General features: G+C 39.3%; 1 long non-coding RNA gene across 1 annotated transcript in view; it reads left to right on the top strand.

The window, feature by feature from the left end:
- LOC137333352 (uncharacterized) overlaps positions 1–26,105 on the top strand; it is a 60,999-nt gene that overhangs the window by 20,433 nt on the left and 14,461 nt on the right. Inside the window, exon 2 of the long non-coding RNA XR_010965872.1 lies at positions 19,888–19,985. This is a non-coding gene — a long non-coding RNA (uncharacterized lncRNA). The remainder of the gene's footprint in view (positions 1–19,887; positions 19,986–26,105) is intronic.

Here is a 26,105-nt window from a genome sequence, read left to right as displayed (position 1 = left end):
TGAAATTGTCAAAAGAGCAAAATTGACAGCCATTTTATGTTAGGTACCTCATCGATTCCAGTATAGAGTGAAATAAGTACTGACGCAGAAATCAGACTTCAAACTTTTTGCAATCTGCACTCGGGGCCTCTTACACATACAAAGTAATCCACAGAAATGTATAATACACAGATGGTGAACAACAGCAACTATCCTGAATTACTTTACATCTGTTTTGAGCTGTAGTGCATGTGGGTTGAAATGAAAAAAAGCAGATTCACACCATAGTATGCACTGAGCTATCTCTACAGTGCTACATGTTATAGGTCAAATCTTGGGAATGTTTGGAGGATTCCATTTCAAATACAAGAACTACTAAAACCTTTTTTTATGTTAGTTTGAGTTTTGGTCCCCATTCAATTGTGAAGACTGTTCCTTACTGAACAAAATAAAATAAGTTTTTTTTAAAAGTTACCTGATTGATCCAAATCCCTGTTCTCTCCTCCCCCTCCATTCCATGGAAAGATAATTGAATGTGTTGTTTGGAGAAATCTTTGTTAAGCATAAACATATTTTATGAGTCCTGTTATGCCCAAGTCCCTTGTTAAGACTGTGTAAAATCTCACAGTTTCTTTAGAGATAGCAAACAGGAGAAATGAAAAACAAAATAGCTTGAGACCCTTCAAAAAAAAAACTTGCTTTAATATAAAATTTTCCCTAGATAGCCAAAGAAAATCCTTCATTTGCTGATGGATAATATTTGGAGAGCAAGTAATTTCCCCTTTGTCCTTTCTCTTCATCTTGGTATCATCAAATATCATTGCCATTAGAGAATGTCTTAGATGCTTGCTAATAAATAACAGAATTCTCTAAATTACATCCATTGAAATTAAATTAGGAAGGTTAATGAAGATGAGAGTTTTTACTTCTGTGCTGGTAATATCTGGCTCAGCATCTGAGGGACTAAGGAAATTGTTGGTCTCCTAATGGGATTTCTCGAAGTGAACATTTTTAAATAATGTAGATTTATCAGGGTTTATACTATGTGTGTTTATCCAAGTTGATATTGTATATTACTTTAATACCCTTTTTAGCCTGCTGCCTGCACTGTATTTGAGAATGATCATAAATCAAATATAATCTTTTATTATCCTTTGGTTACTTTTCTCACAATACACCATTCATATGGAAAGGCATCTTGATAAGGCAAAATGATACATTATGTGAATTTTTCAGTTGCTTTAAGATTTAACTTATTTGAAATGCTGCCAACACATTTTGAATTGTGGAAGGTTTTTGAGTAGAGGTAACATTTAAAACTTTTAAAAACGCCTGAATCCTGTAAGAGATAAGCTACATAAAAGAAAACAATCATTAATTTAACTTGGTTATTAGATACACCCTACATGTTAGAGATTTCATTCATATTTGTGCTAAAAACATTAGGTTTTGAACTCATTGATATTTTCATATTTGACGTTCACAACTTTATACTAGGTACAGTTTAGAGGGATGACCCTAGATAAGTAGCACATCTGTTTTTTTAAAAAATGTTTTTAAATAAGTGGTTTGTGGGGGAGCATATAAAGACCTAGATCTGTGGATAAATAGAGAGATCAAAACTAAACAAGCTTAAAACTAATGCAAATAATAAAGTTAGGTCTAACAATACTAAAGATAAGAACATAAGAACATAAGAAATAGGAGCAGGAGTGGCCCATCCGGCCCCTCGAGCCTGCTGCACAATTCAACAAGATCATGGCTGATCTTCTACCTCAATGCCATTTTCCTGCACTATCCCCGTATCCCTTGATGCCTTTAATATCTTGAAATCTATCGATCTCTGTTTTGAATGTACTCAATGACTGAGCCTCCACAGACCTGTGGGGTAGAGAATTCCAAAGATTCACCATCCTTTGAGTGAAGAAATTTCTCCTCATCTCAGTCCTAAATGGTCTCTACCCCTTATTCTGAGACTGTGACCCCTGGTTCTAGACGCCCCCGCCAGGGGAATCATCCTCCCTGCATCTACCCTGTCAAGCCCTGTAAGAATTTTGTATGTTTCAATGAGATCACCTCTCATTCTTCTAAACTCGAGAGAATACAGGCCTAGTCTACTCAATCTCTCGTCATACGACAATCCCGCCATCCCAGGAATCAGTCTGGTGAACCTTCGTTGTACTCCCTCTATGGCAAGTATATCCTTTCTCAGGTAAGGAGACCAAAATTGTACACAATACTCCAGATGTGGTTTCACCAAGGCCCTATATAAATGCAGTAAGATATTTTTACTCCTTTACTCAAATCTTCTTGTAATAAAGGCCAACATACCATTTGCCTTCCTAATTGCTTGCTGCACCTGCATGTTAGCTTTCAGTGACTCATGTACAAAGACACCCAGGTCCCTTTGAACATCAACATTTCCCAATCTCTCACCATTTAAAAAAATACTCTGCATTTCTGTTTTTCCTACCAAAGTGGATAACTTCACATTTTTCAACATTATATTCCATCTGCCATTTTCTTGCCCACTCACTTAGCCTGTCTCTCCCCTTGAAACCTCTTTGCATCCTCCTGACAACTCACATTCCCAACTAGTTTTGAGTCAAAAGCAAACTTGGAAATATTACATTTAGTCCCCTCATCCAAATCATTGATATAGATTGTGAATAGTTGGGGCCCAAGCACTGATCCCTGCGGTACCCCACTAGTCACAGTCTGCCGACCTGAAAAAGACCTGTTTATTTCTACACTCTGTTTTCTGTCTGTTAACCAATTCTCAATCCATGCCAGTATATTACCTCCAATTCCATTAGCTCTAACTATGTTCACCGACCTCCTGTGTGGGACCTTATTGAAAGCCTTCTGAAAATCCAAATACGCCACATCCACTGGTTCCCCATTATCTATTCTACTAGTTACATCCTCAAAAAACTCCAGTAATTACAAGGATAGGTTAATATGCGGCTATCGTATCAAAGGAAATATAGCAGTAAGGACAGAAAGTTGGTTGACAGACAGGAAACTGAGTTAGGGTAAATAGATGTTGCTTAGATTGGAGAACTGTTGGAACTGGTGTATCTTTGGGGCCGGTGCTGGGTCCACTTTGGTTCTCTATGTATAGATGATTTGGATTTGGCAATGGGAGGCTAACAATTTGCTGATAACCCAAAAGTCGGGGTTTAGCAAATAATGAGGAGGACTGTAAAATACTTCAGGAAGACATGTCAGCAGAATGAATAGACAAGTGACTGATGCGATTTAATGTGAATAAATGTGAGGCAATACATTTTGGCAGGATAAACAAGGAATGGAAATACACAATGGAAAGATGCTGAAGGGTGTGGATCAACAAAGAGTCCTATTTTGTCTTTTATACCTTTTTCTTCTAGTATTGTTAAGCTTTGGTGTTACAAATAAACCAATTTACACAATGGAGCTTTTTTTACATTTTGAATCATCAGTCACTTGTATTGCTGTTTTCAGTTTTAAAGACTTAACTATGCTGAGAAAAAATGCAGGTTGTTCTGTTTTTTATTAATACGGTTAGAGGGTATTCAGACACAGTGGAGTTTCATTAAAAACACAGATGTGAAAAAAACTGCAGCTTTTACTTTCTTTGCCTTTTTGTAATTATGATGAACCATATAAAAGGAATATGACCAAAGTTTTCATCTATAAATTCTGCATTCATTTTAGCTATTCTATGCAGGTTACTTGTCATGCCATTAGAAGCATGTTGAAGTACCTTGATGACCTGCGACAACAACATTATAAATGGATTTTTTTAACCTGGGGAATGTGAAAGGTGGTATTGTTATTAAAAACAAATCTGTTACAACCTCAGTGCATGAGGCCTAGAATATGTGAAGCAGATGTATAAATCTTGTTTAGTTTAATTTAAAATTCATCCCATGCAGACACCCAAAAGTTGTAATGCAGTTTTAATCAAATTTCTTTTCTTAGTTTACTTAAATTGATGTAAGCCCTGCAGTGTTAATTTGTATGGATCTTCATCACACTGAGAGAGGTACTAAAGATAAAATTGTAAGCTAGGACACAAATTCAGCACATAGGAGACTTTGAGTGCGAATAGTTCTGTGGCTTGAATTTGTGAATTGTATTTTTTTTAAAAAGCACTTCTGATAATTCTTTACAATTCTGAATCAACTTTCTGGAACATAATGACAATATTTTTTAAAAAAACATTGTGTAGCATTTGCAAATGGTTGCGCCACATAAATGGGCATAATCTTGATATACTTCATTTAGATGTCCATGCAATTTCCCAACAATTTATACTAGAAGAGTAAATCTTCCATATAAATTAAGCACCAGGGTTGTTAGGGGCTGTGTTGAATGTGAAAGAGGATTTAAAGGTACATATTGGAAGAGATACTACCATTTACAGCTTTTTATTTGAAGCTTTTCTCTTTTTTGCTCTGTTTCGCCCCACTGCTTAGTTGGTTACGAAGCTTGCATCACATGTCACTCTGTCAGCTTTGGCTCAGCGGTAGCACTCTCGCCTCTTGAGTCAGAAGACAATGGATTCAAGTCCCACTGTAGAGACTTGAGCGCATAATCCAGGCTGACGCTGCAGTCCGGTACTGAGGTAACGCTCTACAGTTGGAGGTGCCGTCTTTCGGATGAGACGTAAAACTGAGGCTCTGTCTGCCCTCTCAGGTGGACATAAAAGATCCCATGGATCTATTCGAAGAAGAATAGGGGAGTTCGCCGCGGTATTCTGGCCAATATTTATCCCTCTACTAATATTATTAAAAAACAGATTATCTGGTCATTATCTCATGGCTGTTTGTGTGCAAATTGGCTGCTGCGTTTCCTACATCACAACAGTAACTGCACTTCAAAAGTACTTCATTGGCTGTAAAACGCTTTGGGACATTTTGAGGTTGCGAAAGGTGCTATATAAATGTAAGTTCTTTCCTTCTTCCTTTCACTCTTTCCTTCCTTCCTTCCTTTCATATCATTTACACTGTCATTTTTTGGATAACCCACAATATTACATGATGGGTTTTGCAAAGGAAATTCTACCATTTTCTGAAGGAGGAAGAGGAGGAGGAATGGACAGATGTTGGGCAGCTCAGATTGCAGCAGAGAAGGACTCCTCATCCTCTTTCCATCCCCCAGCCCCCACCATTTATAGAGTGAGGAGCACCTACTTGGATTTTCATTATAGAGACAGTGACAGAGTTGTGATGCATGCAACAAGCTGACCGACAGTCAAGCTCTTCCATGGGAACAGCACTACCAGTGGCTGTGGCATGTTATTTCAGTCCTCAACTTCTATGTTTATGGCTCGTTTCAGACAGCCGCATGGGACATATACAACGTTAGAAGTGTCACCTTGGCTCAGTTGGTAGGTTTGTTGCCTCAATCCAGGATTTCAGATCTTGGCTGACATTTTACTGCAGTACTGAGGGAATGCTGCATTGTTGGAGATGTTCTCTTTCAGGTGAGTCATTAAAGTGAGGCCTTTTCTGCTTCCAGGTGGATGCAAAAGCTTCCATCGCACGATTTCAGGAAGAGCAAGGAGTTCTTCCAGTGTCTTGCCCAACATTCTTTCCTCAACTAACATCACTAAAAACAATTCACTGATCATTAATCTCATTTTCTTTTTGTGGCACTTTGCTGTGCACAACTTGACTGCCAAGTTTGCTTTTCTAACCATGACTACACTTCAAAAGTAATTCATTGGTTTGGGATATCTGGAGAATGTGCTAAGGCACTGAAAAAATGCAAGTTCTTTCCAGCCAATCTACTGTATATTGATGTATAAAGCAGGTGACTGAAGCTTTAATTGTCAGAGCAAGAAATTTCATAAGTTGCCCAATGGAAACTAGCAGAACGAGAGGGCTGTGCTGTTTTTTCTGGATAATTTATTGACCCATTTGGCTTATGTGCTGTTTTTCACAATGCCACTGCTTATGCCAATCACAAGCAATTCCACACTGTGCAGCTTCTGTGTGACAATTAGCAGAATTAGTATTATATAAGTGAATGCTACCTAGGAAGTAAGCAATCAAATTAGTCTTATTTTAAGGCAGTCTACCCTGACACCATTATTTCATCCTTAAATAAAAGTGGCATGTGGGAACCTGGGAAACCAAGGCTACCCACTGAAGCCCTGGCTCATGTTACCTTTACAGCAGCCATGGACATCAGCTGAGCATGGGTACAATGAAATGCATACATCGACCAGAAAGTGGAAGCCCACTAGCTTAGCAAGGGGATGACTAAGACAAGTAAGAAGAGGCCCAATTTGATAGAGCTGAAGAGACTTCTCCTGATTCTCCCATCTACCTATTGTATAAACAGTATGCTACATCTTCTCCATGTCCTCAATAAACTTGCCTTCACCCACACTGCCTTTGCCTCTTAATCAAATAGCCTATTCCTGTCAACTGCTCATACAGTATGCGTAACTAATGATAACATTCCTTGGGCAAATTAGAATATTAGTGCAATTAAATTTTATTATCCTAAGTGTGTCTTTTTTTAATCAGATGCTTTCCCTTTGTAATGGTGTGTAACTGCTCTACCACCTAACTTCCTCTAGGTGCCACTCCATTGGCAGGAGTACTTGAGGTGATATCAGGAGTCCTGTTGAAATGGTTCTATCTAATTCCCAAACCTATCTGATAAGATAGCCTGTTCCACAAGGCCTCTATGGCAGCAGTCTGAGCATTTGCTAGGTATTGTACAACTGGTCTTAGTGCCTCTGATGGGGTGCAGAGGGGTCTTTTCTGCAGATGCGACATGGTGGACTGTTACAAAACTATTCTTCAACACTGTGCGTATGCAGGTGGTGGACTCTTCCACAGGAGCTGCTGTAGTTGCATGTTACTTGGCACAGTCTCCAATGGCTTATAAATTCAAAATACTCACAAAGCAAGTGTCTTTTGAAAAGCCGGTCCCATAAGGTCCAGATCACTGGGTTCCTCAGCTGAGGCCGAACATGAGCATGTTCATGTTCATGTTTGTCCTCTGCTGCCACCACCTGCTCACTGGTGCTCCATTCTCAACCAGTGCACTCTCCGCTATCTTCCTCCTAGAAATCCAGTAGGGTAGAAGTACCTTAACTGGTGGTTGTGAGGGATAGAGTGGTGGTTGCTGTATGCTGTGAAGTCTGGGTGTGCTCAATGGAGCTGGGACATGCCAAGAGAAAAAGAGCAACATATGTTACATTGCTGTCCTTCTGAGACCTCTTCATATATAGCCTTCAGTAGAATAAATGACATGGTATAATACTTCAGTATATATTTGTTGCGAGTGAGTGAGTGAATAGGATAAGAAGTAAGGGCAGGAAAACCTTGAACCTCGGGCAGATCTCATTCTCTGTTTTTTGCTCCTTCTTTGCTTTTGTAAATGCATAATTTGTTGAAGCAGAAGCTAAAGTATAGAAAGTTAGAACTCTGTGGAGTAAAGGAGATTTTTAGATTTGGAAATGGAATATGTTGAAAGACCGAGCGATATAATCAGCCGTTACCATTGATGAGTTTACTATAGCTATGGCTCATTGATCTTTGATTCAGGTGAGATTGTGTAGTTTTCAGTAATCATGTCCTTGTGACCTAAACTAAGATTTGATATATTATTGCATGGTATAACCCTTAACTTAATCCTCACATGGTTATTTTTTAACCAAAAACAGATTGGGATTATGGCTGCAATTAAGATTATAAAGGCAAAGGGAAACTTTTCTATTATGTTCAGATATTTTACTTATAATAGCTAACTCAAATTACCTTAGAAAACTACTGGCATTAGATTCAGCAGTTTTAATTTGCATCAAATTCCTTTGAAACGACAGCACAGAAACAGGCCATTCATCCCAACTGGTCTATGCCGGCGTACATACTCCCCATGAGCCTCCTCCCTGCCTACTTCAGCTAATCCTATCAGCATGCCCTTATATTCCTTTCTCCCTCATGTGCTTATTTAACTTCCCCTTAAATGAATCTATGCTATTTGCCTCAACTACTCCTTGTGGTGGTAGCACGTTCCATATTCTTACCACTCTTTAGATAAGGAAGTTTCTCCTGAATTCCCGATTGGATTTATTAGCGGCTACTTATATTTATGACCTCTAGTTTTGGACTCCCCCACAGGTGGAAACCTTTTCTCTACATCTACCCTAACATTATCTTAAAGACCTCTATCAGGTCACCCCCTCAGCCTTCTCTTTTCTAGACAAAAGAGTCCCAGCATGTTCAGCTTTTCCTGATCAGTATATCCTCTCCGTTCTGGTATCATCCTTGTGAATCTTTTTTGCACCCTCTCCAAAGCTTTTATATCCTTTCTATAATATGGAGACCAAAACTGTGCACAGTACTCCAAGTATGGTCCAACCAAGGTTCTAGACAGGTTTAAAATAACTTCTTTGCTTTTCGATTCTATCCCTCCACAAATGAACCCTAGTACTTGATTTGCCTTTTTTATGGCCTTATTAACCTGCCTTGCTGCATTTAGTGATTTGCATATCTGTACCCCGAGATCTCTTTGCTCTGTTCCATTCAGACTCTTAGGGCCCGATATTAGGAGGGCGGCGAGCTCGCAGCAGGGGGTTGACTGGGCGCGTGGGTAACGCGCCCAGTGAAATCGGGGTGCTCCGCACGCAATCGCAGGCTAATTGAAGCCACTTACCTTTGCTTCCAGGTTTCGCGCTGGAAAGCTGTGCAGCGGGCGGACTGCGCATGCGCAACATAGGCTGTCAGCTGGAGGAGCCCTATTTAAAGGGGCAGTCCTCCACTGACTGATGCTGCAGAAAGTAGGAAAAATTACAGCATGGAGCAGCCCAGGGGGAAGGCTGCTCCCCGGTTTAATGATGCCTCACTCTGGGTATTATTGGATGGGGTGAGGAGGAGGGGGAGGACAGAGATCTTCCCCCCCCGGCGGGTGGGAGGAAGTGGCCTGCCTCTGCCACCAAGAAGGCCTGGCTCAAGGTGGCAGAGGAGGTCACCTGCACCACCAACATATCGCGCACCTGCATACAGTGCAGGAGACGCTTCAATAACCTAAGTAGGTTAGCCGAAGTGAGTATACTTATTCATTCCCCTACACTCCATCTGCCACATCACCACCCCCACCCCACATCTCCTTCTGTACTGCCAACACTACTCTGTCACATCGCCACTCAAAGCTCATCCTCATCTTACCTGCACTTACTCACCTCACCAGTACTCATCCCACTACTACCACTCAACCCAATCCTCATACAATCTCATGGCTCCATCTCATACTCACCCTCTCATGCATCTCTTTCACGGTCAGCCTCACTCAACCTACCACTACCTGTGCTACAGCCACAGGGCATGCGTCACATATGTGCAGTAGGAAGCGTAAGGCAAACGTGTCGTGAGCATGAAGGGGATGCACAAGGGTGTTTGAGGGTTCATCATGGTTTTTACTTATATTTAATTTCTGATCAACTCACATAACATATTGTCACCACTACTGCCACGTCTTTTCGAATCTTGTCTGGTTTGTGCAATAATGCCCTTTCCTGAGGATCACTATGAAAACCCACAACTGATAGAGTCATAGAGTTATACAGCACGGATAGAGGCCCTTCGGCCCATCGTGTCCGCGCCGGCCATCAAGCCCAGTCTAATCTAATCCCATATTCCAGCATTTGGTCCGTAGCCTTGTATGCTATGGCATTTCAAGTGCTCATCCAAATGCTTCTTGAATGTTGTGAGGGTTCCTGCCTCCACAACCCTCTCAGTCAGTGAGTTCCAGACTCCAACCACCCTCTGGGTGAAAAACTTCTTTCTCAAATCCCCTCTAAACCTCCCGCCTTTTACCTTGAATCTATGCCCCCTTGTTATAGAACCCTCAACGAAGGGAAAAAGCTCCTGAGTATCCACCCTATCTATGCCCCTCATAATTTTGTACACCTCAATCATGTCCCCCCTCAGCCTCCTCTGCTCCAAGGAAAACAAACCCAATCTTCCCAGTCTCTCTTCATAGCTGAAGCGCTCCAGCCCTGGTAACATCCTGGTGAATCTCCTCTGCACCCTCTCCAAAGCGATCACATCCTTCCTGTGGTGCGGCGACCAGAACTGCACACAGTACTCCAGCTGTGGCCTAACCAGTGTTTTATACAGCTCCATCATAACCTCCTTGCTCTTATATTCTATGCCTCGGCTAATAAAGGCAAGTATCCCATATGCCTTCTTTACCACCTTATCTACCTGTTCCGCCGCCTTCAGGGATCTGTGAACTTGCACACCAAGATCCCTCTGACCCTCTGTCTTGCCTAGGGTCCTCCCATTCATTGTGTATTCCCTTGCCTTGTTAGTCCCTCCAAAGTGCATCACCTCGCACTTTTCCGGGTTAAATTCCATTTGCCACTGTTCCGCCCATCTGACCAACCCATCTATATCGTCCTGCAGACTGAGGCTATCCTCCTCGCTATTTACCACCCTACCAATTTTTGTATCATCAGCGAACTTACTGATCATACCTTTTACATTCATATCCAAGTCGTTAATGTAGACCACAAACAGCAAGGGACCCAGCACCGATCCCTGTGGTACCCCACTGGCCACAGGCTTCCAGTCACAAAAACAACCTTCGACCATCACCCTCTGCCTTCTGCCACTAAGCCAGTTTTGTATCCAAAGTGCCAAGGCACCCTGGACTCCATGGGCTCGTACCTTCTTGACCAGTCTCCTGTGCGGGACTTTATCGAAGGCCTTACTGAAATCCATGTATACCACATCCACTGCGTTACCCTCATCCACACGCCTAGTCACCCCCTCAAAAAATTCAATCAAATTAGTCAGACATGATCTTCCCTTGACAAAGCCAAGTTGACTATCCCTGATTAATCCTTGCTTCTCCAAGTGGAGACTAATTTTGTCCTTCAGAATTTTTTCCAATAATTTTCCTACCACTGATGTTAGGCTCACTGGCCTGTAGTTCCCCGGTTTTTCCCTACTCCCCTTCTTGAATAATGGTACTACATTAGCGGATGTCATCCATTGTGTCACTGCAGAGTGGGTGTAGGTGTATTTGCAGGGCTCTTTTGTGCAGACGACTGAGAGACGTTGGCGATGTCCCCGGTGGCACCCTGGAAGGATGCGGAGGAGAAGTTGTTGAGGGCAGTGGTGACTTTGACAGCGACAGGTAAGAAGATGCTGCTCGGGCCAGCCGGGAGCAGCTCGGCATGAAGGAGGCTACAGATGTCCATGACTACATGTCGAGTGACTCTGAGCCTCCGTGTGCACTGCTGCTCAGAGAGGTCCAGGAAGCTGAGCCTCGGTCTGTAGACCCTGTGGTGAGGGTAGTGCCTTCTGCAACGCATCTCTCTCTGCCATTGCCCTCCCTCCTGCTGTGCAGGTGGATGTGTCACAGCACTGTGTTGTGGAGCTCCACGTGTCAGAGGTGGCCGGCGAGGCTGGTGATGCTGTTCGTCCTCCGAGGAGGTCATGACTGCAGCTACGGCGGCCCCCATCCGGAAGATGTACATTTGAGGGGGTCCGCAAGGTAGGTAAATGTGTCTGGACACCGGGATAAGTGTGCAAGTTCGTGAATTTTATTGTTAGGAGAATGGTGGTGGAGGCCATACTTTGTCCAAAGTGACAGAGTGGCCTCCTGCAATGAGTGAGGGTCTCCCCGCCCCCCTCCCCACCCAACCTGTCCAATGGACCTTTGCAGCTGCCACAGGCTGATGGCTGCAACACGTCCATTTCAACTGGGAGTGTTTTCCCCCAGTACGGGAAACAGTCTCAGTTGTTTGGAAAATCCCACCCCTTCTAAAATATCATGTTAATCAGGTCTGTAAACGACCTGTAGTACCTAAATAATTACCTTAAGTGGCATCCCACCGGCTTTAATTGCCGGCTGGAGTCCCACATGTGGGGGCTGCACGCGCATGTCAGCGTGTCACTGGGGAACCCGGAAGTGAGCGGGTTCGAGCCGGGCTCCGGACCTGTCCCGGGAATCCCCGATTTTCGCAGCCCCCCCCCCCCCCCCCCCCCCCCCCCCACGAACGCACCCGCTCGGGGATGCGAAAATCAAGCCCTTATTATCCAAGCAATATGTGACTTCCTTATTCTTCCTACCAAAATGCACCACCTCACACTTGTTTATATTGAATTTAATTTGCCAATTACACGCCCCTTCTGCAAGTTTATTAATATCCTGTTGCATTTTGATGCAATCTTCCTTTGTATTAACTACATCTCCTAATTTGGTGGTGTCTGCAAATTTTGAAATTGTGCTTCTGATTCCCGAATCCAAATCGTTAATGTAAATTGTGAACAACAGTGGTCCCAGCACCAATCCCTGTGGAACACCACTTCCCACCTTTTGCCAGTCTGAGTAGCTAGCCTTAACCCCTACTCTCGGTTTGTAGCCAACTTGCTATTCATTCTGAGATTGTAAAGGTAAAGGGAAACCTTTCTGTTATGTTCAGATACTTTACTTATAATAGCTAACTCAGATTACTTTAGAAAAGCGGTGGCGTTAGATTCAGCTGCTTTAATTTAGGTAAGATATGAAGGGATGTTTGCATTCCTAGAAACTGGTTTACTTTTTTGTTTGCATCTGATGGTGAATTTAAGTTTCTTTCATCTGTACCACCATATTATATTGCTTCATCAGGTCAAGTTGTTAATGTTCAGCAGCCTCCCATCTACTGCCCACCAGTTGACTATGTGCTTCACTAGTTACATGGCTTCTTAATGCTTGCAGAAACCCATCTTTCTTTAACCCTTTAATTATTTCATACATTCCTTACTCTTTTTATAGACTATTATGACGGAATCATGAGGTTCCTGGATATTTGTGTTCATATTAGTTTATGTAAAATTATTTTACTTACTCATTACAGTCAGCAAATGTTTTGGCTCCTGAAGAATGTGGTTTAATGATTGTGGAGTGTCTTGTCATAATTTTGATATCTTTGGCTTATTTTTTCTCTGTTTATTTAAATTATGGTATTTAGTTACTTCCCATTCTAATATATTTTAAAGTATATTCTTTATTAGAATTCAAGTAAATATGTAAATGTTATGAAAAGTGGAATTCCATATTTAAGGAATTTATATAAGTAGCAACAGAGTAAATGAGCATCAACAATTAAGATTTCAACAGTCTGTACAATTTAAAATGTTAAATATTGCTTAAATTGTTAGGTTTCAGATCCCCTCAGTGGTAATATGATGCTAAACAGGAGCAATTATAAATCCACTTGAGACAAAGTACAAGCAGCACTGACAACTCAAAAGGAAAAGGAAATGTCAACATTGTGACACTTATACCCTGGTTTGTTTTTTCAAACGTGCAATTACATCATTAAGCTTTCTTATGCAGTGCAGTAATTCTAAAAATCCATCCAGTGTATTTTTAGTGTAATTGTTGCATGATTTAAACTCTCACAATTGATTTTCATGACATATTCCAGAACCTAATTGTTGGCATGCACCATATTTATAATTCTTTGTGCGTGTATTTCAGCTGAGTCTTGCATAATTACTGAATGTACCAATAAACATCTTGTTTTCTTCAGGCTACTTTAGACTTCTTTAAATCTATAGAATATATTTATAGCCTTTATGATCCTCTAGCTGAGATCCCTTGTTAAGCACAAGTACAGCATTTGAAATAAATGTTTTCTTAATTGAATAATTTTAATGCATACACATGCTAGTGACTAATAATTTTTTTCCATTTTTTAATTTTCTTTTGAAAAGATTCTTTAATTTTTCATGAGTTATTAACATGTAAAATAGTTTTTATTTTTCATGCCTATATCAAACTATTTGGAAACCACATGCAAATGTGTAATCGAATGGATTAGAGCAAAGCTCTCTGGATTTATCACGTCCAGCCAAGATGTTAATGGAGCCGCCAATGAGAGTTGGCGGCTCCATCAACATCTCTGTCCTCAACCATGGTGGAACCCAGCGTGTGAGTCCAAGAGACAAGGCTGAAGTGGTTGTAAGCATTTTCAGACAAAAGTGCTGAATAGACTCTGCATCCTCCCAAAGACTTCACCATCATAGATGCTAGTGTTTAGCTAATTCGGTTCACTCCACTGACATTAAGAAGTAACTGAGTGCAATGGATTCAGCAAAGGCTGGGTATTCTGTGACAAGTGGTTCATCTCCTGACCCCTTAAAGTGTCTCCACCATCCACAAGGCTCAAGCCAGGAACGTGATGGAATACTCATCACATGCCTGAATGAATGCAGTCACAACACTCAAGAAGCTCAACACTATCCATACAGAACAGTGCCCTAGATTGACGCCCCTGCCACTGGACTCCATATCCATCCCATCCATTATTAACGTACAATGGCGGTAGTATGTACTGCCTGCAGGATATATGCAGCAACTCACTAAGGTTACTTCAACAGCACCTCCCTCCTCTGCAACCTCTGCTATTGAGCAGGGAAATATTTGATATTCTAAAAATGGGGCTACCTAATAGCACACCTATTTGATACAAACAAAAACACAACAAAAATACTCATGTTAATATCTCGGGGTCTTAAAAGCCTGGACTTGCTATAGCAGGTGAGTCTCCCTTATAGTTTAGTTCCTATTCATCTAACATCAAGGTCATCAGGATCAGGTTAATGGAATAAGGATGATTTTAATTGTGCTGAGGGCCACAATAGAAAAAAATCTCTTTTTTACATCCTGGTGACATACTCCCTCCCTATGTATGTGCTGCACCTGATGCATCTATTCTGTCAGAAAGGAAAGTTTTAACAGCATAACTGGACCACCCTATAACTGAAAGTCCCCAATGCCAACCAGTGCAGGTAACTGTCATCCTTATGGTATCATTGAACTATTACACTACAGTCAAACTTCACTCAACCGACAGAAAAATTTGTTCACTGTAGTAGATTTTGGTGATTTGCTGCATCAGAAAATGAAGAAATGAAGAAACAACCAATTTTAAATTGAATATCATTTTATTCTGTTTTTATAGCATGGATTGCTTCATATTGGTTTTCTCACTGCATGCTGTTTCTACCTTGTTAACCAATCCAAAAAGATCCTCAGTTCCAGGAATGACTGGCAATTTTTTTTGCCTTTGCACGTAATACATCGCCTGACAATGGAATGTTATTCTCTCTGGCTGCTTTAAACTGGCAACAGACAGCTTCATAAAGATCTTCATGAGTCGCAGTACTGATTTGTTTTTTCTGGATCGGCATTTCATCTTCAATAGCAGACTTAATTTTTCCTCTGTTAGCCCACATGATTGCAACAGTGCTCTTTGCTGAGCCGAGTTCTTTGCAAATTGTTGCTTGCAATTTTCCTTAACAGTCCAGATCATCGATGATTTGAAGCTTTGTTTTCAGATACTAAGATGATCTCTTACTCACCAACTTTGTGCATATTGCCCCACGCTAGCTTTCTTGTTGCAGTTGCCTCCTTATGCTCGTTGCCTTGTTGCAGTCCGTGTGCTGATGGCAGGCCATCTTACCACACAACGAATGTGTATGTCAAGCGGGATTCGCGCTACAATAAGTTATTTTTTATTTAGCCTCAGCTTGAATTCCATTGTTGTATCTGAGTTGTTCTAGGTTGATCCTGCTTAAGTGTTTGTTGTAGTAGGCTGATTTCCATTGAGAAAATCTAGTCTTGCTGTTGAGATTGCTAAAACCAGGGGTTTGTTATAAGCAGGTCTCGTTATAATGAAGTTATACTGTACTTCAGAGGTCTGTATCGGTTAAATATCAAGGTGACACATGGCTGGATGAGCCAATAGGTCTTTTTCTGCCCGTCATTTTTCGTATGTTCATATGTTTTCATAAAATACAATTCCAGGCGATCGACTAGGGAAGAAGGTTCCAATCTATGGTATTTCTAAATACTCTGTCGTGCCTACAGACCTGTTAGATGAGCTTCAGTGTATTTGTATACATGTAGCAGCAATATTGGCATTCCATTTCCTTCACAAGACTGTTCATTTATATAACATCACCTATTTTCAGATATTCAGAGGAGGCTAGAAAATTAGGCAACCCCTCAAATTCTAGCTCCAAAATGGGGTCTGAATCTATTGTATAAATGAATCCACTTTACCTTAGAACCTGAGGATTCATGTGATAGAAAAACAGATTTTTTTTTGAAGTTTGCAGCATTATTTTTGTAGCAAGTAGTAGCCAAATTGCTTCATTGCACAAACCCCAACATTTGTACTTTTTCTTGGTAATTGGGCCATGGGAAGGAAAGTGGAAAAAAAATTGTGGACTAAAAGTTCCCATTGTCATCAGTTTAGATATTGATCTGTTTTCCTCTTACCTTTATGTGTAAAAGTCTATTGGGACCGAATATTTTCTTAAAGGCAAGAACCTGACTTAAAATAAATCAACTTTACATGTATAGAAAAAAGCAAAAGAAATTGACAGAATTGAAGGAGCAAAACAAAGATTGAATTTTATACCTAGTTCAAGTCAATAAATTGCTGCTGTGCTTGAAATTTAGTTTTTAATACGGTTAGAGAACATTTGTAAAGAGCCTTTTATTTTGAATAAACTTCTTTGTTTGGATCTGGCTACAAAGAAAGACATACATTTTTGGTAGCACAGAGCATTTGATGAAGAAATAAAGTTAGTTATCCAATCTGGCAGTAGTATTATAGTTTTCAAAATATGTTATCTACTATGTACTGAATTTCCCACTTTCTTTGCTTCTGAACCATTTAGTATTTATTGGATCTTTACTTTGGATTCTGATTAGACTGTAAAACCTGAGAAATGTATTATGTTTATTTATATTTCACAAACTTAGGATACAGATTATTCATTTTTGTTCAACTTTATTTGCATAATTAATTCAGCTGTAGGGAATGGGGTTAATGCCCGTATTCCTATAGTAAACAATTTTACAACACCAAGTTATAGTCCAGCAATTTTATTTTAAATTCACAAGCTTTCGGAGACTTCCTCCTTCCTCAGGTAAATGTTCAGGAGCTCCTTGAAGCCTACGCATTTATACATATAGAACAATACATGGTGTTTACAGAATGCCCCTGCAACTGCCCGTTGCCAAGGCAATCACCGTGTTCAGACAGAGAGGTGTCACCTGCAGAACCCCCGAATACACATTCAACAAAAAAACAAACAGGAAAAAAAACTTTGTTTTTTTGTTGAATGTGTATTCGGGGGTTCTGCAGGTGACACCTCTCTGTCTGAACACGGTGATTGCCTTGGCAACGGGCAGTTGCAGGGGCATTCTGTAAACACCATGTATTGTTCTATATGTATAAATGCGTAGGCTTCGAGGAGCTCCTGAACATTTACCTGAGGAAGGAGGAAGTCTCCGAAAGCTTGTGAATTTAAAATAAAATTGCTGGACTATAACTTGGTGTTGTAAAATTGTTTACAATTGTCAACCCCAGTCCATCACCGGCATCTCCACATCATCACGTATTCCTATAGTTACTGGAACTACCTCAAATAAAACTCTGGAAAGAGTATACTTTACTTTATACCACATTTACGACTTAGACAGAACGATCAATGGCGTGCTTTCTTGCTCGTATTCGAAACCTGTCCAATGAAATTAAACCCTAGGAATTATTTGGTTTTCTTCATTCGCGGAATAAGTCCTTATTCAATAACTTGCCACCGAGTATCCCCTACATATGAACCTTTTTAGATATGTCACAAAATTAACTTGCATCATCTCTGGGCATCAATCCTTCAGCAAACAAACAGTGCCATTTCTGTTGCAAGAGGCAGTGAAATGATAAGAGGCATTCTAATTGTTTTTTTTTAACACTGATAATGGGAACCTCGCAATGAAACTGGCTTAAATATGGTTTGTCGGCTTTCAGTATCAGCAACTGGTTAGATTTAAAATACAACCGTGCTGTGTGCAGTGAGTTTTTGCCATCAGGCTGTTCACATAAAATCAGTGTTAACATGACGTGCAGATTCTCATAAAATCTACTGTGTTGTATAAAGCTATATATTAAAGTGTTAGAATTTGTTTCTAGAAAAATGTGAGCAGTAAGGTTTTCAACATTTTGCGTACATGATTGCTGTTTCTTGATGAGGCATTTTTTAATGAAATCTGGATCAGTAAATTGTAAGATCTAGCAGGATCTATTTGAATATTCACAACTTGTAAACCAACTGGATTAGGACACTCCAAATTTATTTCTTGCAAGACCTTTTGCAGCACAGATAGCAAACTTCAGTCTGGGCTGGATTTGAATCCAGGCCCCAGCAGTGAAAGGCGAGTGTCAGGCCCACTACATCACCTGGTCATTTTATCAAGTAGATTTGTTTCACATATGTAAATATTTATACTGTTAATTTTCCCTTTAAAATATAGTTTTAAAAATCAAGGTGAAGCACGGTAAGCAAGTAACGTTGGTCTAGAATGAAATCTGATTTTTAAAAGCTCCTCAAAATGGTCTTTGTGCTAATCAAGGTGAAGCTGTCGATGTTGGGAAAATGGAACACTTTTCCATTGTGAACACCTGTTTGCCGGCATTGAGCACTCCCAGGTCAGCTATGATATGGATAGATGCAGAGGAAACCATCATCTATTTTGCCCCAGCAATGCACCTTGGCCATATTTTCGGTAGAGCAACCACTTTTACACAAGGGTGAAATTAACCTTTCTCAGACCAACCAACTTATAGCTCAAGTTATAGTATCTTTATAGTGTAGCAACTAGATGGAAGTTGTCCAATTCCATTTGAGATTTTTGCAAGGAAAGGATTTTCACTTAACGGTGTAGGCTCAAACAGGTCCTGGTGGAGAAAGTGCGATGTTCTTACTCTATTGGCCCACCCCAAAAGTTTCACTTTTATTACATTGTTCCTTGTTTCTGTCTTTTCTTCATTATTTGTTCTATAGTTATTCCTGCAGTGTTTTTTGTTTATATTCTAGTTTTTCTATATCCTTTTTGTTACTTATCCTTTCAGTGTTTTAATCTATTGCTGTCTGTTTTTCATTCCTTTTATTTTCTTTTGTTTGAGGCTGTTTCTGCCTGCTGGTTTGTGCATATCTCTTAAAATCTATATGCTATCTGTTTCTCCATTGCCCTCTTTAATTTGAATGCTTAATAACCTAAATCTAAAAATGTAATTATACTGGAACATAAGCTTTTTAAAAACTTAATTGCTACAGCAGAATTCGTTTTAGTAAAACAAGATGATGGTTTGAGTCCTCTCCGATCATTTTAGCCTTTGTAGTATTTAAGTCGTATCTAAGACCTTCTTTTCCTTTTGTAACATCTGTCGCATAAAAAGGTGATTGCATGGCATATTTGTGTATTCATACACTACTGCAGAATGATAGAACATTAGGGGGTAACTGCTGTTTATCCATGTTCATATGCATAACCAGTGGAGGGAAGAGAACAGGGCAGTGGGATTAATTTTGGATTGCTCTGGCAAAGACCTGGAACAGATACAATGGACACGAATGACCTCCTTCAATGCTGTAAATCTCTCTGGTTCAATGGCATGAAGAGGGGATGTCCAGCCCGCCTCCTTTCCAATTTTTCAGCTAGAGTTATGTCTCCCTCTTTCTCCTACTCCAAGTTATGTAATTTCCCCTCGTCCTCCCCACTAAAAACTTGGTACATGGTTGCATTTCTATCCGCATTCTATGTCATTGAGGTCAGCTGTATCTGTTTTGTGTTTGGAAGGGGAGGGGGGCGTTGGTTGAACATAAGCCAGGTAATTTCTTTTTATGGGAAAAGAGAAAATTGATAGGTCACTTTTTGGATCCCTCTAAAATATTGTTGGTTTCCCTACAGCATCACAAGTGGAAGCCTTAGATGAGGTTACTTTCCTGGTCTAACTGGGAAAAATCATATGTGATGTAAAGAAATAAAAAAAAAAGGAAAAAGTCTCCCAAGACCTTTTCAGGTATTGATTTTTCTTTTCCTTTTCAGATACTCGGTGTTTCTCCTGGGAATCAATAATGTGATGTCGCCAAACCATTCTTGTCAACATTTTACTCGTTGTTGATGGCAGCATCCATACCAACATGGTAAGTGCAGATTTGAGTGGCATTTATGCTTTTTAAGAAATATATAGGAACATAAAATAGCTAATACTATCTACTAAATAGTGATATTGTGTCACCTGTGTTGAACATTAGTTGCTGTATTTTCCCTTGATTCATACCATAGGAAAACAAAGTAAATTATTAGACCTAAGTGAAGCCTGTAACCTAAGATCAGCAGGTGAGAAAATTAATCACTTGCTTTCATTATCCTCTATTGCTGTTGTGGTGAAACAGGTATTTTTTTGAGACCAGATGAATAAAGTCTCCAGCAAGCTGCTGAATGTATGGATATCATTTAGGCCAAAACATAATAGAAATCAATAATGGAGAATATTTCCTAAAGAGTGGATGGAGCAGTAGAGTGTAACATTATCCTTTCTTCCTTAGACCTCTGGGATCTTGTTTCAAATCTAGCCCAAACGAAGGTAAAGGTCTTTTGTTTCTGCTGGCTGTTCATGGTCCAAAGTAAAATGAATCTGGGCACTTCTAGTTCCATTCTCAGAGGACTTGAGTCTACAGCACAAAAGTGGCCTCACAGTTCATAATTAGTATGAGCTAACTAATGGCCACAGATAGCCATGAGTTTCCATTACTTGATTTTGATCACTGGGGAAATAAAGCAGAAGAGTGTTAATCAACTCTTAGATATATGAAGTACCTGCCCCTTCAATGCTTTCTTTGAGCTAACAATATTTAAAAAAAAACATATTCTGTTTTTCTGTTCTTTTGGTATAATTTAGCTGATGTAAGTCATAATTTTACAAAGTACAATAACTTAAGTCAATATGTGGTGGAAAACATTATTTGGTGCAAGCTGCAAAACAAGTAGGGTACTCTGAAGATTAAAACACATGTGCAGAAGGTTGTAAATCAAACAGCAGTTTATAAATTTACATTAAGGCTTCCAACATTTTTATATTGAGAAATGTCTCGCATGCTAATTATATTAGGTCATCATTTTCATCTGGAAGAAAGCAATCTCTGGCTGTATTTCTGTGTAGATGGACTATAGAATGGTGGTATGTTGCCAGTTATTGTACTGAAGTCTTGTTTGAATTAGTGTCTGCTAAATGAATGCACCCCACTGTGATGTAAAGACTGTGCTCCCAGTGGTTTATACTATCTTTAGTGAAAGGCATATTTATATCTTCCAGACTGGTAATTAATCACTCAGTAGGTTTTTGGGTACGTGCATTCATAGATCTTTTTGTACTGCCAACAACCACAAGCATGGCCACAATTAAAATGCTGATTTAATTTATAGCATCAAGGCACGAAATGTGCATGTTTTAAATGATGCTGACTCAAAGAACCACCTTTGTATAAATGGAAACAAATGCTAGAAGAAATTAAATAATTTTAATTACATTTTTTAATCCTGGGGAAAAATAGACATAAGCGGACATTTGCAACTCAGTAATACTGTAATACATCTGGGTTGTCAAATTATCTTTTGCATTATGGAGGTCATAATTCTTTTGTTGACCTACAAAGGATTGTTGATATTAAAACCTGCATAACTTGCACGTTTAAATATCCTTTTCTCTTTTTAATATTCAGGGTGTTTGAAGTAAGTTTATATTGTAGGCAACTAATAGTATTGTTCATCAAACAGGCATCTATTTCCGTCCTTCAGTAATAAGAGGACCTCTAACTTCAGAATCAGATTTTACGAACTTCATTAAGAAGCTTAAATTTCCTTCATTGTATTTCCATGCAGCTAAGACAAATGTATTCAGTACAATGATTGGCTTAATTGGAAGAGCTTTGGGTCTGAATTTCTTGTAAGTTTTTGTGGCAACACATGACCTATTTTGTACTCAATTAATTAAAAGAAAGAGAGGGAAAATGACATAGAATATATATTTTTTTAAGTTCTCCAAGAACAATGAATTAAGAAGTGTTCTACAAATACATTATCTGAAAGCTTCAGTGTAATATTTTGGGTTTATTTGTAAATCCAATGTAATATTTTGATGCAGAAGAGATTTACTAGAATGGTACCAGGGATGAAGAACTTCAGTTATGTGGAGAGATTGGAGAAACTGGGGTTGTTCCCCTCAGAACAGAGAAAATTAAGGGGAGATTTGATAGTGGTGTTCAAAATCATGAACAGTTTTGATGGAGTAAATAAGGAGAAACTGTTTCCAGTGGCAGAAGAGTCGGTAATTAGAGGACACAGATTTAAGGTGATCGGCAAAAGAGCCAGAGGCGACACGAAGAAACATTTTTTTTATGCAGCGAGTTGTAATGATCTGCATTGCACTGCCTGAAAGGGTGGTGGAAGCAGATTCAATAGTAACTTTCAAAAGGGAGTTGGATAAATATTTGAAGGGAAAAAATTTACAGAGCTATGGGTAAAGAGCAAGGGAATGAGACTAATTGGATAGCTCTTTCAAAGAGCCAGCACAGGCACGATGGGCCAAATGGCCTCCTCCTGTGCTGTACCTACTGTGATACTATGCTATGTTTACAGGAAATAATGGTTGTAAGTTTGAAAGATTTGAGTATTTTGAAAGCCAAAAGGATTAAGAAGGCAAACACCAGAGTAACATTTTATGCTATACTGTGGAGCAGCAATGTACAATGCCATTGGGTGAGTAACATCGGTTAGTTTCCATTCCACTCCTCTTAGTTCCCAATCTGAGCCAAGTGTTCATGGAGTTGCTGAATGTCAGGATTTCCCCTGTGGTTTGGGAGGAGGGGGGATGAAAATAAACAATGTGGGTGCTTATTGGAGTACCAGCAAATTAGCAACATTGTTGTTTGGGAACAGGTCATCTCTTGGCCCTCAATAGTAAAGGTGCATGATCCAAAAAGCCTTATACAGGGCAGAAAATGAGAAAAATCTGAGAATTTGTGCACTTTATTCAAGTGCAAATAGAAAAACTTAAATAATTATATTTTATCCATAAGAACGTAAAAGTCAAGGTCAAAAAAAGCCAATTCAGCCCATCAAGCTCATTCCTCCACTGTTCCAACTTGCCCAATCTACCATCCAACTGGATCTTGAACTCCTCCAATGTCATTGACTTTCCTTATATCATTGGATTCAGAACCTAAACTAGTAGATTATTTTTGATGTTTTTCATCCTTTCAGTAGGGCCTGTTTAAAATTATGGACCAAATTTGGAAAAAAATAGGTGCTTTTTATTATTTTGGTGTTCCCCCTAACTCATCCCACAATGTACATCATCAGTTATTGGGACTGTATATCTGAAAGATCCTCTTAGCAGTCACTCTCCAAAGGGATATATGTGGGAAAAATAGTGTTTCCAAAAGTTGTGAAACTCTGGCCCTCCAGCTGACATTTTCATACAACATATTGAGCTACATTATTCAATGGAAAGTTTTTATTTTAATATTTAGAAACAAAACTAATTATTTACTACATCACTGATTCTAAAATTTCCATTTTTTTTTACCTGATCTGTAAGATGTAGCTTCTGTAAAGTGATGACCAGTTCTGCTTTCTGTATGGTGGAAAAATAAGCATTTTCAACATTTATGCTAATGCTCATTTATGTAGTAAATTAATTGTGCGGATGTGGAAATGTCTTAAATGTCTGCAGATGCATTGAAAAGGGCAAGATATAAATTTTCACCACAAATATGCATTGTAATACAAATATGCAGAGTTTACACTGTTTTTCCTTGGTCCCTGTGACTTTTCCACCAAAGTTACAGTGGAAAAATGGGAGAACTCCTGCGGCCATTCACCCACCTCGTACAAAAACTATATACAGTTGGGATAGTGTGGATTACTAAGTATATAACTCGGGTACGGTAGCATAGTGGTTATGTTACTGGACTAGTAATCTGGAGTCATGAGTTCAAATCCTGCCATGGCAGCTGGGGAATTTAAATTCAATTAAATAAAATCTGGAATAAAAAGCTAGTATCGGTAATGGTGATCATGAAACTACCGGATTGTCGTAAAAACCCATTTGGTTCATTAATGCCCTTTAGGGAAGGAAACCTGCCGTCCTTACCTGGTCTGGCCTATATGTGACTCCAAACCCACAGCAATGTGGTTGATTCTTAACTGCCCTTTGAAGCAGTTCAAGAAGGTGGCTCACCACCACCTTCTCGAGCAATTAGGGATGGGCAATAAATGCCAGTGACGCCCACATCCCATGAATGAATTAAAAAAATCAATAATTCTTGCTCTGAGGTTTTCCTAGCTTATGAATAAAATTTTTAGGTTGCTGTTCTAGCAGAGATCAGAATCGTATTTTTTGAAAGATAATGACTATTACCATCTTAACTTGGCCCTTTAATATTCCACTGCTGCAGTTGAGTTAAGTTTTTATAGAATCTACAAGCACGTATTAGAGATTTTAAATAATTAATGTCTTCTTGACATTATTGAATTGCTCAAAGTTTTGTTTGGAGAATAGTGTCGGTCATGAGGCAATAAAACAAGTGCTGGACGATGTGTCAAAATTAGTAAACCTGTAGTGGATTTGTTGATATGAGCATAGAAAGGCATTGCACTGTTTTAGGCATATTGTACAAAAGATTCCTTGCATGTTATCTGAATGTGGAAGCCATTTTGCATTTAATGAGTGCCAAGATAATCATAATTGTCATTTAAAATAAACTTAGAATATCATTATTACAGTGACTATGTTATTTTGAATAACATTCTAACTTTGTATTTAGTCTGTAACTTTCCATAATTTAAATTTGGAGGTAAGTTTTGAAGCTCTTTGCCAAAGAAAGCAGTACAAAAGTATACAGCTGTAGGTAATTTCAAGTAAGCTTTGCTATGGCTGGAAATGCAAAGTAAACATGGATTCTATCCATAGTCAACAACATTCACATGTATGCCAAGGAAGCTACTGAAATTTTGAAAATGTGCTGCAGGAAAGAAAATACAAGCATGAGACAGCAGATGGCGATAATTAAATCCATACAGTGAAGTGCTGACTTTTTTGGAAAATAATGTCACAAAAAAGATAACTACTTGTTCTAATAAGGTAGCTACGGGATTTGTAGTCCCCTGAGGTCTACCAAACTAACTATCGGCAGGTGACTACAATATTAGGTTTTCAAATGTAAAGCTTTCTTCATATTTGCTGGAGTGTTCCAGTTATTACCACTTTTTTGTTGAGATGTTTTTGTTAAAGCCGGCTCTCTGTAGCTTGGCAGAACACACCGTCTGGAATTGCACAATTAACAACTTCCTCCCGTGTGGTCGTGTTGAACAGTGACTCCCTGTGCGGGAGGTAATTGTGAATTGCACAGATGCTGTAGAGTCTTTGTCTTTTGAAATAAGTTCCAGAAGTGTGACAAATTTGGATTAAAAAATAAAGCCATGGGAGGATACATGTTGAACAGCTGTGACTGAACACTGGATCATATGAATTGTTGTCCTATCTGGAGCAGTGAAATTTAAATGTGAAAATCCTTACCGTTTAACTTCTAACATGCACCATATTACAAACTGTTAAAAATATTTTTGTTTGTTTTGAAATAATGTTTATTGAAAAATATGATCTTTGTACATTTAGATAAAGTAATAAATGTTTGGATGAATTACAATGCATGCAACCCTGAGTTGGGTTTGGGCCAACAAGAATGCAAGTGTTTCATTCTTGACTGCACGTACTGTAGAAGTCTGAAACTATCGAGACCCTGTTCAAATCTATGATTTTTCTTTTGACCATCTGTTATTTTTTATAATGCATACAAATTCCTTTTGTTCCTTGACTTTGCAAAAGATAGCTGGCTTTGCATCTGGTTACATTAACTGTACAGGCGATGAGGCACTGAAGAGCAATTGGTTTCTGACATCAAAAGGGAATTGGTACAATGGAAGACTGATGTCAGGAGGTGCAAAATTACAGGATTACAGAATGATAAAGGATATAATAATTGAATAAAAGATGGTAAAACAACCGATAATATATCATAGATTGTTAAATTATCACAACATACAATACAAATATAGATGGAGATGGAGGAGTAATAGTGTTGTTTTCCCAGAGGGTGTTTTTACCTTGTGATTGCAGACACATTTTTAAACAGCTTGAATAATTGCTGAAATGTGTTACCCCACTGTGCTCTGGTATTTGAGTGACAGCTGTTGGTTGGTGA

The sequence above is a fragment of the Heptranchias perlo genome, chromosome 16 (genome assembly GCF_035084215.1).
Source record: "Heptranchias perlo isolate sHepPer1 chromosome 16, sHepPer1.hap1, whole genome shotgun sequence".
NCBI lineage: Eukaryota > Metazoa > Chordata > Chondrichthyes > Hexanchiformes > Hexanchidae > Heptranchias > Heptranchias perlo.
Note: the sequence above shows the minus strand (reverse complement) of the source record. Positions and strands in the feature narration are given on the sequence as shown.